The sequence below is a fragment of the Coturnix japonica genome, chromosome Z (assembly GCF_054131305.1).
Source record: "Coturnix japonica strain WE chromosome Z, WE-NBRP24, whole genome shotgun sequence".
Taxonomy (NCBI): Eukaryota; Metazoa; Chordata; class Aves; order Galliformes; family Phasianidae; genus Coturnix; species Coturnix japonica.
This window is the reverse complement of record NC_140702.1, coordinates 52717210-52729634: the sequence shown is the minus strand read 5'-3', so window position 1 is coordinate 52729634 and position 12425 is coordinate 52717210. Positions and strand designations below refer to the sequence as shown.

Sequence of the window (12425 nt, the reverse complement as noted above, 5' to 3'; positions counted from 1 at the left end):
AAGCTTAGCACAAGAGAGAAAATCCGTTGGAACACAGAAAGAGCAGTGACGGTGGGTACTCAGTGTCTGCATGACAGAACAGAGACATAGGATAGCAGGAGCATGTCATGATAAACTGTACATCAAGGGTAGATCTAACAATGCAACCTGTTAAGTCTTCCTTTACACAGCCCACTAGAAAATCTGGCATTCATTTTCATGCTGTTTTGCTGTAATTTGCTTATTTCAGGTGAATACGGTTGTGTTAGGTGCCTGCCTGTTATGGAAAGCAGCAGCAAAACAGTTCAGCTTTTCAAAGCAGCTTAGAGAAAACAGTTCACTCATGCTACAGACTCTGGTGTTGTTCATTTCAAAAATAGCTTTTTGATTACAGACATGCCATTTTCTGCTGGACATCTGCCTTAACTCCATAATGCAAGATACTGAACACGAATTTCTGCCTGAAGTTGTACTAGTCTCTTGCATGGGGCACATCTCTATTACATGATGTGCAGATACCCCTACCACATTTATTGAAGTGACCGCTTATTTCATGCTGCTGTATGTCAATGTAGGTCTCAGTCTTTCAGCAAATGTTCATGCTGTTACCTGAGCTGGGAAACCAAAACCAGGAATAATCTCTTTCAAATCCTGCAGACACATAACATGGTGGCACATGTTGGAAATTCCTATGACAGTGGCAAAATGCTGACAGATTAATCTACACCTGGCCCAAAAAGTGTCTGCTACATCTCACCAAACGATAAATCAAACATGTTTTTTCAAGTTTTCTTCTTTTAGAAATCACTCAGTATATATTTTCAGCTCAAATTGGGATCCTTTTTCTCATAAAAGTGCCAAGCCCTTTTCAAACTGGTGTTAACTGAGAGCAGATTAAAGTATCAGTTCCTTCTGACATACAGGAACTTCAAAGTACTTAAAGGAAAAGGAGTATTTCAAATGCTACTTTGCAGAAGGTAAGCCATAGAGTCATTACCCATGACCAGCGCAGAAAGCCTGGAACTGTTTTCAAGCAGCTGCTGTCTCTTTTGGCAGCACCAGAGTTGTACAATGGAGCTCTCTGTGCACTGCTCTGTCCTTGCTGAGTGGCACTGTGTGGGTCCTGCAGTGGAGTTGACCTCCAAGGCTGAAACCACTGCAGTGCACAGGGCAGGAACCTATGTAGACATCATGGACACTGGTATAAGATAGAACTTTCCACCCATGCCCAAACACCCACATCTCTGGAGGAAAGCAGAATATCCAGTGCTTGCTCTGTTTCTTTGCTATTCACTACACGTTTAGTAGACAATCATTTAAGACACAGGAGATAGGTTACAAAGTTGAAAGAATTTTAGATCTTTCTTGGCAAAGATATTACTACTTGTAAAAGAAGCCTGGAAGCAAGATAGACATGATTATCAAACAACTGTGTTTTAAAATAATTTTCTACTACAAGTTAAATAACACTTTGACAATTCAGTTTTGCCATCCCTGATCAGTAACTGACATACTCAAACTTCCTAAGTCTTGCAATGTAACACAAATATGATACAAGCATTGTCTTCTACTTTTAATCAAAGGACACTTGGTGAGCTCAAGCCAGTTCACAGCTCTGAGCTGGTAACTGCTATTCTAGGCATGTTGCTCCAAAAGTAATGCCTCACCACGCTGACATCCATTGTTTGGTCTCCATAAAAGTGGCTACAACATGTAATGAAATACGGGCGGCAATGTTCAGCATGTACTGCCATACCACCATCTTTCTCTAACATCATGGGCCAACCTAATAAAATAGGAGGCATCACTTTCGGAGTAGCCCTTGTCTTTCACCATTGCAAGGAAAGCTGAGTTATGTTCTATACATATATGAAAAGCTCAGAAAGAAGACAATAGCAGGAACAGCATTAAATTCATTGTTTAGAAAGCTGCAAACTCCCGCCCTCTTCCTTGAACTCGACCCTAAGCCTTCTGCCTATAAATGACACCCTCTTAGGTTCACCTGCATGTCACTATGTAACCACCACTCTGGGAGCATAGCCAAGCATGGGATGGTCTAAATCACATCAGCCATTTCTTTCCTTATTAATATTTTTTTTAAGAGAAGGACTGAATGCCATAGGGGGAGATACACCAAACTGGTAAAGTTTAGGCAGCTTAATTACGTACTTGTCTAGTACCAAGAGAACGGATACACCTAATCTTGTACACAGAACTCTATTTATTTCTTAGTTACCAAAATATATACAGCATTTACGGTGGCTTTTAGCTTGCTTCCCAGGCACAGCTGAGAAAGGCAACAGTGCCCTGAAGAACTGAAAGGACAGAATATTCCTGAACTTATGCCATGTACTTTGCTGCTGAGATTGCAGCCGGGGACAGATAGAAAAAGATTTATTTGCTGAGAGACCTCCTGCCGCGACCCGCACGTTACAGTCTTTTTTTTCCTCCCTTGTAAATTTCACGGAGCAGTTCATGCAGCATTAACTCTCTGTGTGACTTCTAAACCATGCAAAAATAAGGCAGATAGTGCACACATTGTGAGAATGAGTCGCTAAAAGCATGACTGGTTTGGAGGCAGAATAGGAGTGATCAGCAGAAGGCAGTGGTGACCCTTGCATGCCTCTAAGCCATGAGAAGAGTCAAAAACATCTCTCATCTCAAACTCTGAGAAATCAAATAGATGGTGCATGGCTGCCAGTGTGATGAGTAGAATAACTGATTTCCAAGAGTACAATCAACTTTCATACACTGCAGTGCAAACACAGCACACTTGCTGCTGGATGCCCAGGAAACAAAAAGTCAAACAAAAAAATAGAGATTTTTTTTTAAAAAGGTACTGTTTGGATTTTGAAGTGTGATTTTCAAAAAGAGAACTCAAGTTTTGGCAAGAACAGAGAACAAATTCCCTTTCATGTTTCATCAGAGCACTTGAGGATCACAGATTTTATTACCGAATCTAGTGTCAGAAATCCTTCTGCATCTGGTATTTCCTTCTTTTTTTTCCCTTTCATGTCCACTCTTTCCCCTCCTGAGCTCTTTGCTACCACTGATGAGTTCCCTGCCTACATTTCTCCTTTCTCAAGGCGCCTTCCCTCTTCCCTCTATTTTCATTCCTTTCCGTTCGTCATCCCACCCTTCTCTGAGGTAGTTCCAAGCTGTGCTGTTCCGGGCTGCTTTGCTCCTGCGGGGTGAAGTGAAGATGTGAAACAGGGTGCTGAGCAGCACAGTGGCAAGTCCAAGCAGAGTACAGTGACATGGCTTTATTTTCTGTTTGGGACACAAGCTCACAGCTAACCTTTGTGTGATAGCAGGAGGGAAACTGTCTCCTATAGATCAATCAATCAATCAGTCAATCAATCAATAATGATTTGCTAAGAGATCTACTGAGGCGTCCTGAAGTAGTACAAATAGGGTCATCTGACACTTGTATGCCAGCTCCATAAGGAACGCTGAGCTTTTGCTATTGACACAACGGAACCTGACCACCTAAAGTGTCAGAAACAACATTTTGGTGAATATTTATGTCAATTCTGTTGAAGTTCAAAGGGGCTTGTAAGAATTACAGCTTCATTATGTGACCTTGAGCACTACCAAAGCATATTATGGGACTGCAACAGTAACATAGCAAACATGCTTTGTAAGTCTTACCAATGACAACTATTAAGTCCCCAAACTATGACAGAACTCCCTTCAAACTGCTGCCATGGAATCCTTGTCATCTTTTCTAAAAGCTTTGTATAATGCGTTTAGCCATTTGTTACAGTTTATAAACGGATTTACTTTTTGTCACAGGCATCCTGGTGAGAAACCTTTTGTTGACACAGACAATGGCAATTTCTTCTATGAAAACCACGTTTTAAGTTCACATCAAAGATATACTGAATAGACAGTAACATTTCAACAGCTTTTTAGAAAACTGGGCTATGAATTAAAAATGTCAAGATCACAGAAACTTGGAGCAATTTAAGTCCTATCACTTGCACTGAAAAGATACAACTTCATTATGAAACTATGAGGGATGTGGACAAGGTGCACCTAGCTAAGGCCCCCATGGGACCACTCTGCAATATGGAGTACCGACCCATTCAGATTAAACTGAGAAAAGAAATAAAATGTTCCTTTTCTACTGTCTTAAAATGCTGATTTGCTGCATCTCATGGTGTACTTCTTGTACAGTGCCTCGATGAATCTCAGTCACGATTCATGTGGATGTATGTATAGAGGAAGAAAATATGTAATAAATATGAGCCAACCTGACTGAATGCCAACTCCAGTAATACTGCCTGGATGGGAAAGGCCTATTTTCTGGCACTCGATAGCTGGCTTGGTCAGGCACTTTGCCAGTGAGATCTGCATCTATCCAGTACAAAGCAACAGGCCTCCTTTGGAGGAAAGCAGGCTGCAGAGCTTACATAGGGCTTTGCTGCACATCTCCTTGCTATAGCGAACCTTTGTGTCTCAGCATCACAAACCCAGCCTGATTTGCTTTTGTGTTCCTGTCCTTACCAAGGGATCCCCTTCAAGGGTGGACAGTTAACTTTTGCCATTCAGACAACATTCCTCTTTTCTCTCCTTCAGTTTCTTTCTCTTCCACTCAGTCTAAACCAGTCTGATGAAGTTCCTTGGACTGTATTTGCATCATCATTGGGCCCTGCATCGCAGCATGCCCCTGGATGCAGGGCTGCGCGTCTCTTGCCATCAGCTGGACATGAGCTCAGGACCTGTCTTATCTCATCTGCCCTGGTGTTATGCAGTGCCAGGCCACCTTTAGGCAACATTCGCACAGCATTACCAGGACAGGCAGAGGCTGTGCAGAGCTGGATCCCATTCCACAGTAAGGTAAGTAGTGTAGATAGGCATCCACTGGGCCGCTGAGATAATTTTGGGTCCAGCACACACAACTGCTTGAATTCAACCCTTGCCCATATCCCTTTCCCCCAGTTCACCTCCTGTTTCCACTAAACCTGAACCTATTCCCTCCTCCAGGCAGACTTGGCACCAGCATGGCTGTCACTGAGCACACACAAGCGGCAGGCTTCCTGCTCTCAGCTCCAGGCCTTGGCCCCCTCCCAGCCCACAGCAGCTGGCTGTAGCCACTGAGAGAAACTCTGCTTCACCTCTGCAGCCCTGGGACAAAGCACGCTCAGACAGGCTTTGTGGGCAAAATGAGCAGGTCTGTTGGGGCTCAGTGCTAGGAGAGCCTAAGCAAAGCGTCAAGCTTGGAAATGTGGAGAAGCACATGTGCAACACATCCCGCAGCCACTCCTATCTGACCACTTTCCCTTGCTCTTCTGCATATACCTCTGAGAAGAAACAGGTGTGTCCATGAAAGCTCTTGTAGGTAATGGCAAACAGACACGGTTATCTTCAGCTCCTCCTTGCATACTGCGTGCTCCCATCCTCCAACCAGCACAGCATCCCCCTTCACTCCGGGACTGCCTCCAGGTCATCAATGCTACCTGGAAGTACAAAACTCTCTAGATTGCACAACCCCCCCCAAAAAAGAAAAACAAAAACAATACCACAAAACACTGACTTAACAACTTTAAAATAAATTTGTGAAACATTTCACTGATTCTTCATGGATGATGATCCATGGTAAAGTAAGTTATGCGCAGTAATCTCAGCAGGGAACAGGGCAGATTCAGCGGCTACGTTCTGGAATGAGGTTAAAAATTAAAGCTGATATCGGAATGTAAATATTAGATAGAAAATATCCTGAGGAGTTTGATGACACTAAAAAAAAATAAATAAAAAAGAGAAATAACAGAAAGAATGTTTGGTGAAAGTACAGGTTACAAGATGAAGTTCCTTTCTGTTATAATATTCCACTTAACATCAAAGCCACATTCTTCTCTGAACTAAGGTCAATTCACTGAGCTTCTGAGAAGTACTTTGGGGTAAAAAAGGTCTCATTAATCACTTCCCATGCTTCCGAGTTAAAAATACTCCTAGTGACTCCTTGTGACCGAGTGCTGATCAGTTTGCTGGAGCTACTGTCTGCAGATGGGCATTCTGACTTACCCAGAAACTCCCTTGAGAAAGTGTTGAAGAGAACTCTGACAGCACTGCAATGGCTGCTACGCTTTCCTACGGCATTATTCTGAAACCCTCATAGAGGGTTCTGTGGAGTTTCTAGGCCACAGCTGAGTTCTCCTTGCCCTCATGAAATCTTTCTCCTCTCTGTTGATTATGCAGAGAAACAATGGGGAAAGTAGGGCCCATATGGCAACAGTTATGATCTTCCCAAAGGAGAAGAGAACTGATGTGCTTCTGACAATGCTTGCCATTGCAAGTAGCAGAGCTGCCAGCCTCATTCCTACATTCCTAACAACAAGAACTGTGTCAGTGGTTTGGGGGAAATGCAGCGCTAGGTTTCCTGGAAGCATCTTCCTGCACAGAGCACTTCACAGTGCGATGGGCAGAAGAACTGTGTCAGGAAGTATCCTATGAAGAGAGAATCACTGCTGGAGCACTGCACCATCAACTTGCTAACTAGCAATACCAGAAGCTCTGCTATAACACTGCTCGTTTAGGTAACCCTGAGAGGAGAAACTACCACATTCTATGTAGGAGACAGTAAAATCAGACACACAAATGGAAAACAAGACAATGCTTCAGTGCTGGCTGATGCTACTTATCCATACGAGCACCTCTGTACTTACATGGTCGTGCCGTTGTGGATTAAGTGCCCACCCAGGGGTCTGCACTACCATGTTCACCCATGATCCCCAAAAATACACTTTTAATCTCATTTTAAGATAATGAAATTAAAATATTTTGGAGTAGATTTCACAGGCTTCTAAAAAGAAACGCACTGAAGGCTTCGATATTTCCAAATCCCAATCTATCAGGTAGATAAAAGATTGTGGTGATTGTGTTAGGTAAGATTGACAGAGACTTCACAATGTAGCATGGAATATTTATCAGTGGTATAAAATTTCAACTTACATTTAAACATATTCCACTACCGCATGTTAATACAATTACAAGTGATAAAAATAATACCGTAGCAGTATTGCTAAAAGCAGTGATAGAAAAAATATTTTTGTTTTCTGTCTCCCTGCCTCTTCAGGTTTGTTGCTGGAGGCAGTTTTGCTGACTGCCCTGATATTCAGTCAATTAGTAGCTTTCACAGTAGATATGTCCCTTTTACAGAAAACAGGGGTCATGCGCTTGATTTGCAGTCCTACCTAAAAAAGAATAACAGCCGTCCCCTTTGCCTCCCTATCTTCACAAAACAACTGTTGAACTCTCCTAACAACTCCCCACTTCAGCTCACATGTTTCTTTCCTATCTGGCACCATGCTATGATTTCCAAATGTCCTCCTGACACACACTTATGCACGTACTGCTGCATCTGCTACTAATTAGGGAGGGATATTTAGCCTGGATTGAGAACGAGGCTTTTCAGCAGGGAAAGGAAGGTTGCAAGTTAAAAACACCTTCTCACTCCACTTCTATTAATTTGTATACACACTAGAATAGAAAAAAACCTCTGAGTCTCTTCCAGAATGAGAGCATATCTTTGCAGACGTATTCAGGTCTCTTTCCAAGATGCTGGAAAACGATTTCTTTTGCTTTCCTTTGAACTCTGAGTCAGATTGGCTTTTTACCATGTACCTGTGCATAACAGATATTTTCTACCAAGTTGTTAAAACTGCCTAGGCTTGCACAGACTAAACAACAAATTCAAGCTACCTAACACAGCTGAACACTGTAGTAGGTCACCATGGAACAAAAAAACCAGACCAAGTTATCAACTTGGCAGTAAACATGCACAACAAATGAGAAAGCTTTATGCTAAATTTAAAAAAGTTTGCAAACATTGTGGAGCAAATGAGTAGGATATTTGATTATAATGCAATAGGAACCATATAGAATAGTTGCTTAACCTGCAACTAAGCAGGCTGTGATCTTTCAGTTTAATGATATGGGATGCAGAAATTCAACCTCATATGAAACAGCAGAATTTGGAAATGCAGTGAGAATTTCTGAGGCTTTTCAAAAGCAAGGTTTCATCATAGAAAATGATTGCACATTCGAAGTCCCAAGATGACTTCCTCCTTGTTGCTGCAAAGAAACAGAAAATGGCAACATCTGACAAATAATTATTTTTTGAAAAAATGCAGACATATTCTTGTATGTTTTGCCTCTCTTGATACACCAGCACTATGCTGCTTTCCCGTTTCCGGGCACTTTTAAAGCTTCTACAAGTTTGTTTTCTTTGTGTTGGTATTCCTACCTTTCTCCTTATTTCACGTCTCTTTTAAGCATTTTTAGTCTACTCCAGCCACACTCTGCTTTCCAGTTTATTCCTAACTCCAACCTTAACACTAAAAATATTCATGTGCAGATAAGAGATTAAAATACTCAGGTGAACATGAATGTATAGTTTACATGCATGTGTACACACTTGTTTCTGTTTCCACCTCATGGCCGATGTTCATTTCTTCTTAATCTTCTTCCATACACTAAAGCACGGGTGTCCAAGTTTTAGGTTTGCTTAGGCCTCAGTGAGTGAAGAGGAACTGTCTTGGGCTGATGTTTGGGTTGCTGCTGAGTGATGAAGTGCGTGTCTGTAAGGCTGGGCTGTTCGTTGAGAAAGAGCCACCACCATGAGTATGTGGGACAGGAAGCAGGGCTTATTACTAGCTGTTCATGGCTGCATGTGGCCCACTGTCCAGAGGATGGTCAGGTCTGCACTAAAGTAATCTGAAGTCTCATTCCAAAGAGTTTCACACAGTTCAAAAAGAAGCTAGAAGATAGTTATTGGAAGAACAGTGTATGAAATTCTGCTGATTCACCACAGGTCTATCACCATAATAACATTTGGAAAGAGGCTTCTTGAACATTTGGCAGCAAGACTAGGAAAATGATAGTTCCTAGTTCCACATCTCTAAACCCACCAAAAGGGTTTCCAACAATAAATCTTCATGTCTCCCTGGAAGCTCTTACTAGTGTTCACAAAAGAAAACAAATCTGAAAAACATTATTTTAAACTCCAGCGCTTCTGACAGTAAAAAATGGTCCCACTCATTAAGAAGGAAAGGCCATAATTGTGAGAACTCTTAAGTCCTGTTAACATATGGAACCATTTAACACATCCAGGATGGATGCCATAAATCAACAATTAGTTATGACAGGCAGAGATTTAGTGCTCATTAATCTGACACAAAAACAAACATCTCAAATTTCCATGACAATACTGTACGTAGATTCCAGTTGTGTTCATAAGATTCTATCAAGGCATTAAGAGCCTGATGGACACAGGCCATGATTTGTTTTCAGAGTGGCATTCATCTACTTTTTAGAGAGTCATCTTAATAAAGATCCTGAATAGCTGTCTGAAATATAAACAAGGCAGTCCAGCTTGCAAAAGCTGACACATCTGCTGCCGTGTACCAGCTAAAAAGGTCAAATCACACATTCAGATTGCTGAGAAACTTAACAACACTTATACGTGAACCAAATTAGCTTCTTTATGGAGCCAATCTAACTCAAAGCATTAACACATTTTATGTCTTGCAATTCAAATTTTAGAAGCACAGGAAAGGGCTTCTATTGAATTATGTGGATGACAGTGGTACGTACAGAGCTCACACACAGAACTTTGGATCTGTATCAACTCTAAGTACTGTCTGCCTTGTTGTCATGTTATTTTATGCTATAAGTACCTAGTTGTAACAAGTCTTATTTATCTCCCTAAAAGAAAAACCTAAAATGCATTTTGCCAGCACCCGTTTTGCATTCGTATTCAGGTGAAAGCACTGGCCTTCTTCATTCATTCTCTTACAGAAAGTTCCATACTCAGTCCACTTTTTAAAATTTCTCTTGTATTCCCATATCTTTATCTTTTGCATTTCCAGGTTTTGCTCATTGACCACTCGATGCCATGGGTCTGGCATAAATGACATCCTTCAGCACAGCTTCCCTCAATCACTAAATCAATCACCCCGAAAGGGTGACACAAATCCAGGAAGAGCCTTTAATTCCAACTGTTGCTGGGTACAAAGAGTTCTCAGCTCCTTATAGAAGAAATAAGGGCCTAACAGCCATATTTAATCTTCTGAAATCTGAATGTTCTGTCAGAGATTAATAAATAATCTTTATAGGGCTATAAACTGCAATACAGAACACTTCTGAAACTTTGCTCCCAGCAGTATTTAAATACTAATGGAACAAGAATCAGTGAACTCCGCATGTTTTTCATTCAGAAATTGGACATGCTGTTCCTGCTTTTGAATTTAATAAAAACTAGGTGATGTAATTTTAATTAACCCTTACTAAAAGAGTATTGCAACATGTGTGGACCTATCTGCACGCAACTCCCTCTTTGGAAGGGAAAAAAAACTGTGTCTGCATACCTACCTTTTACTACCCACCATCCCCACCCAACTGGCATCACAGAATCATGAAATCATTTAAACTGGAAGCCTTTCTGGCAGTTATCTAGTTCAGCTTTAAGGCAAGGCCAGATGCAAAGGCCGATGTAGAAGCTAGTACAGGCTGCCAAGGCCCTTGTCCAGTCCATGGAGATTGTCGCTAAAGACAGAGATTCTGCAGCATCTCTAGCAAAACCTAATCCAGTGGAAAGGGAAAATTTTCTCCTTATTTCCCAGTGGATGGTTGTGTTGGCAACTTGTGATCACTGACCTTACCCTTTCATATGTACCTCTGAGAAGAAACCAGCTCCATATGACACACACACACTCTTGCAGTGTTAATGATTGTAGGAAACTGAAATCACACTCCACTTCTTCAGGTAAAACAAGCTCAATTTCTTTAGCTCCTTGCACACCCAGTGCTGCAACCCTCCATCCATCAGATTGTGGTCTGCCAACAGTTTTCTGCAGCAAAGTCCCACACAGTCAGGGAGACAAGATACCACTGCTGAACAGACAGAAATAATCTCACCCCTTGACCTGCTTGCTATGCTCTCTGAACACGGTCCACTATGTGCTTAAGCTTTAATCTCATCCACCGTCATCCAGCTCTCTTCTCCACTTCTATGCAGCATTGAAAGAAATCTCTGTGAAGATGATATGTGATGGAGTACAATTTTGTAAACTCCCTGATGTTAAACAGCATGGGACGTACCATAATACTGCTTCTTTTGCACACTGTTGTATAAACACATCTCTCAGTTTCAGGAAAGCTGGAGTATTCTTGCATATTATATATGGTAGGTAAGTGAAACTGCCAAGATGTTATTTGCCAGGAATTTCTGATCTCTGCAGACTCAGAGCTAATGAGATCTGAACGATGATACAGGCCCTACAAAGAAGATCTGTACTTCATGCTTTCAGAGAGATGAATAGCACTTGAAGTTAAAAAAAAAATAAAATAAGGCAAAACAAGAGATATTTTCATTCACTCCTTCTCCAAAGACCAGTTCTGACTTGAATACGAAGATAAGCAGGAGTTTATTAATATTCCATTCTAATAATTGAAAAATCGAAAGTTTGTGTTCTGTATTACTGAATCACAGCCTGTCAGTACAGCTCAGTACATAGCAAATATCACCTTTATTACTTTATTATTAAGAAAACATGTGAAAAACAGTAAAATAAGAAACCTGTCACTTTATTAGGATTAAAGTATCTAGCTGCAAAACTTTGCTAAATGAAAAAATTGGAAAATAAACCAAACTTATGAAAGACCACAAAACAAAGACTGAATATTGATTTCAGTGACTGATTTTTTTTCCACACAATTGAAAAAGGCAGACAAAGAACACTGATTTCACAAGTGAAAGCAGGTTTAACAAACTTCACTTTGTCCTTTATTATTTTTGTGGTCAAACTGTTCAGCTGCTGATTTTTGTGAGGAAAGTTAAAAAAATAAAAAATAAAAAATAAAAAAATTCCCAAGCCCTCCAATTCTCTAATCACCCAAAATAGCTAACAACTTTAGATAACCACTGCTTAAGTCTTTTACATCTGAAGTCTTTTCCCTCAGAACAGTTATTTTCAGTTCTCCAGCTACCTCAGACAGCTTCAGGCTGTTGCCAAGAGCATGTGTTCTTGGATGTAGCTGCAGGTCCTGGGGAGGGATAAAATCTCCTTACCTGAAGAAATCTGACTGCAGAAGGCACTTCCAGGAGACTACAAGTGCTGCCCATCCTTGTTCTGAAATGTTCTTCTATTTATTTTTTCCTGATGTTTTTTTCCCTTTTTTTAAAGAACTGCAATTGGAATGACACTTCATATCAAAAACAGAAAAGCAGCCAAGAACTCCCTGAACCTGACTAGTGATTTGACTATTTCCACCAGTTTCTGAGGATGTAGCACAACTACCAGAATGAAGGAGGACATACCAATGCTGCAACTGCCTGGATTCTGCACTGTTTCCAATTCACCTGCTCAGTTACACAACATTCCCTCAGACATAGTGTCCATGAACTCTTCTGTAAACTGGCAGAAAAAGGAAACTTCCATGAA

General features: G+C 41.0%; 1 protein-coding gene across 6 annotated transcripts in view; it reads right to left on the bottom strand.

The window, feature by feature from the left end:
• The window catches only part of GHR (growth hormone receptor), a 130802-nt gene that overhangs the window by 31226 nt on the left and 87151 nt on the right, over positions 1 to 12425 (bottom strand). The window contains exon 4 of one of the 6 annotated variants that reach the window (XM_085529569.1): positions 5284 to 5441. The exons of the other annotated variants lie outside the window; for them this stretch is intronic. The gene's annotated coding sequence lies outside the window, so the exon portion shown is untranslated. The remainder of the gene's footprint in view (positions 1 to 5283; positions 5442 to 12425) is intronic. 6 annotated transcript variants of the gene reach the window in all.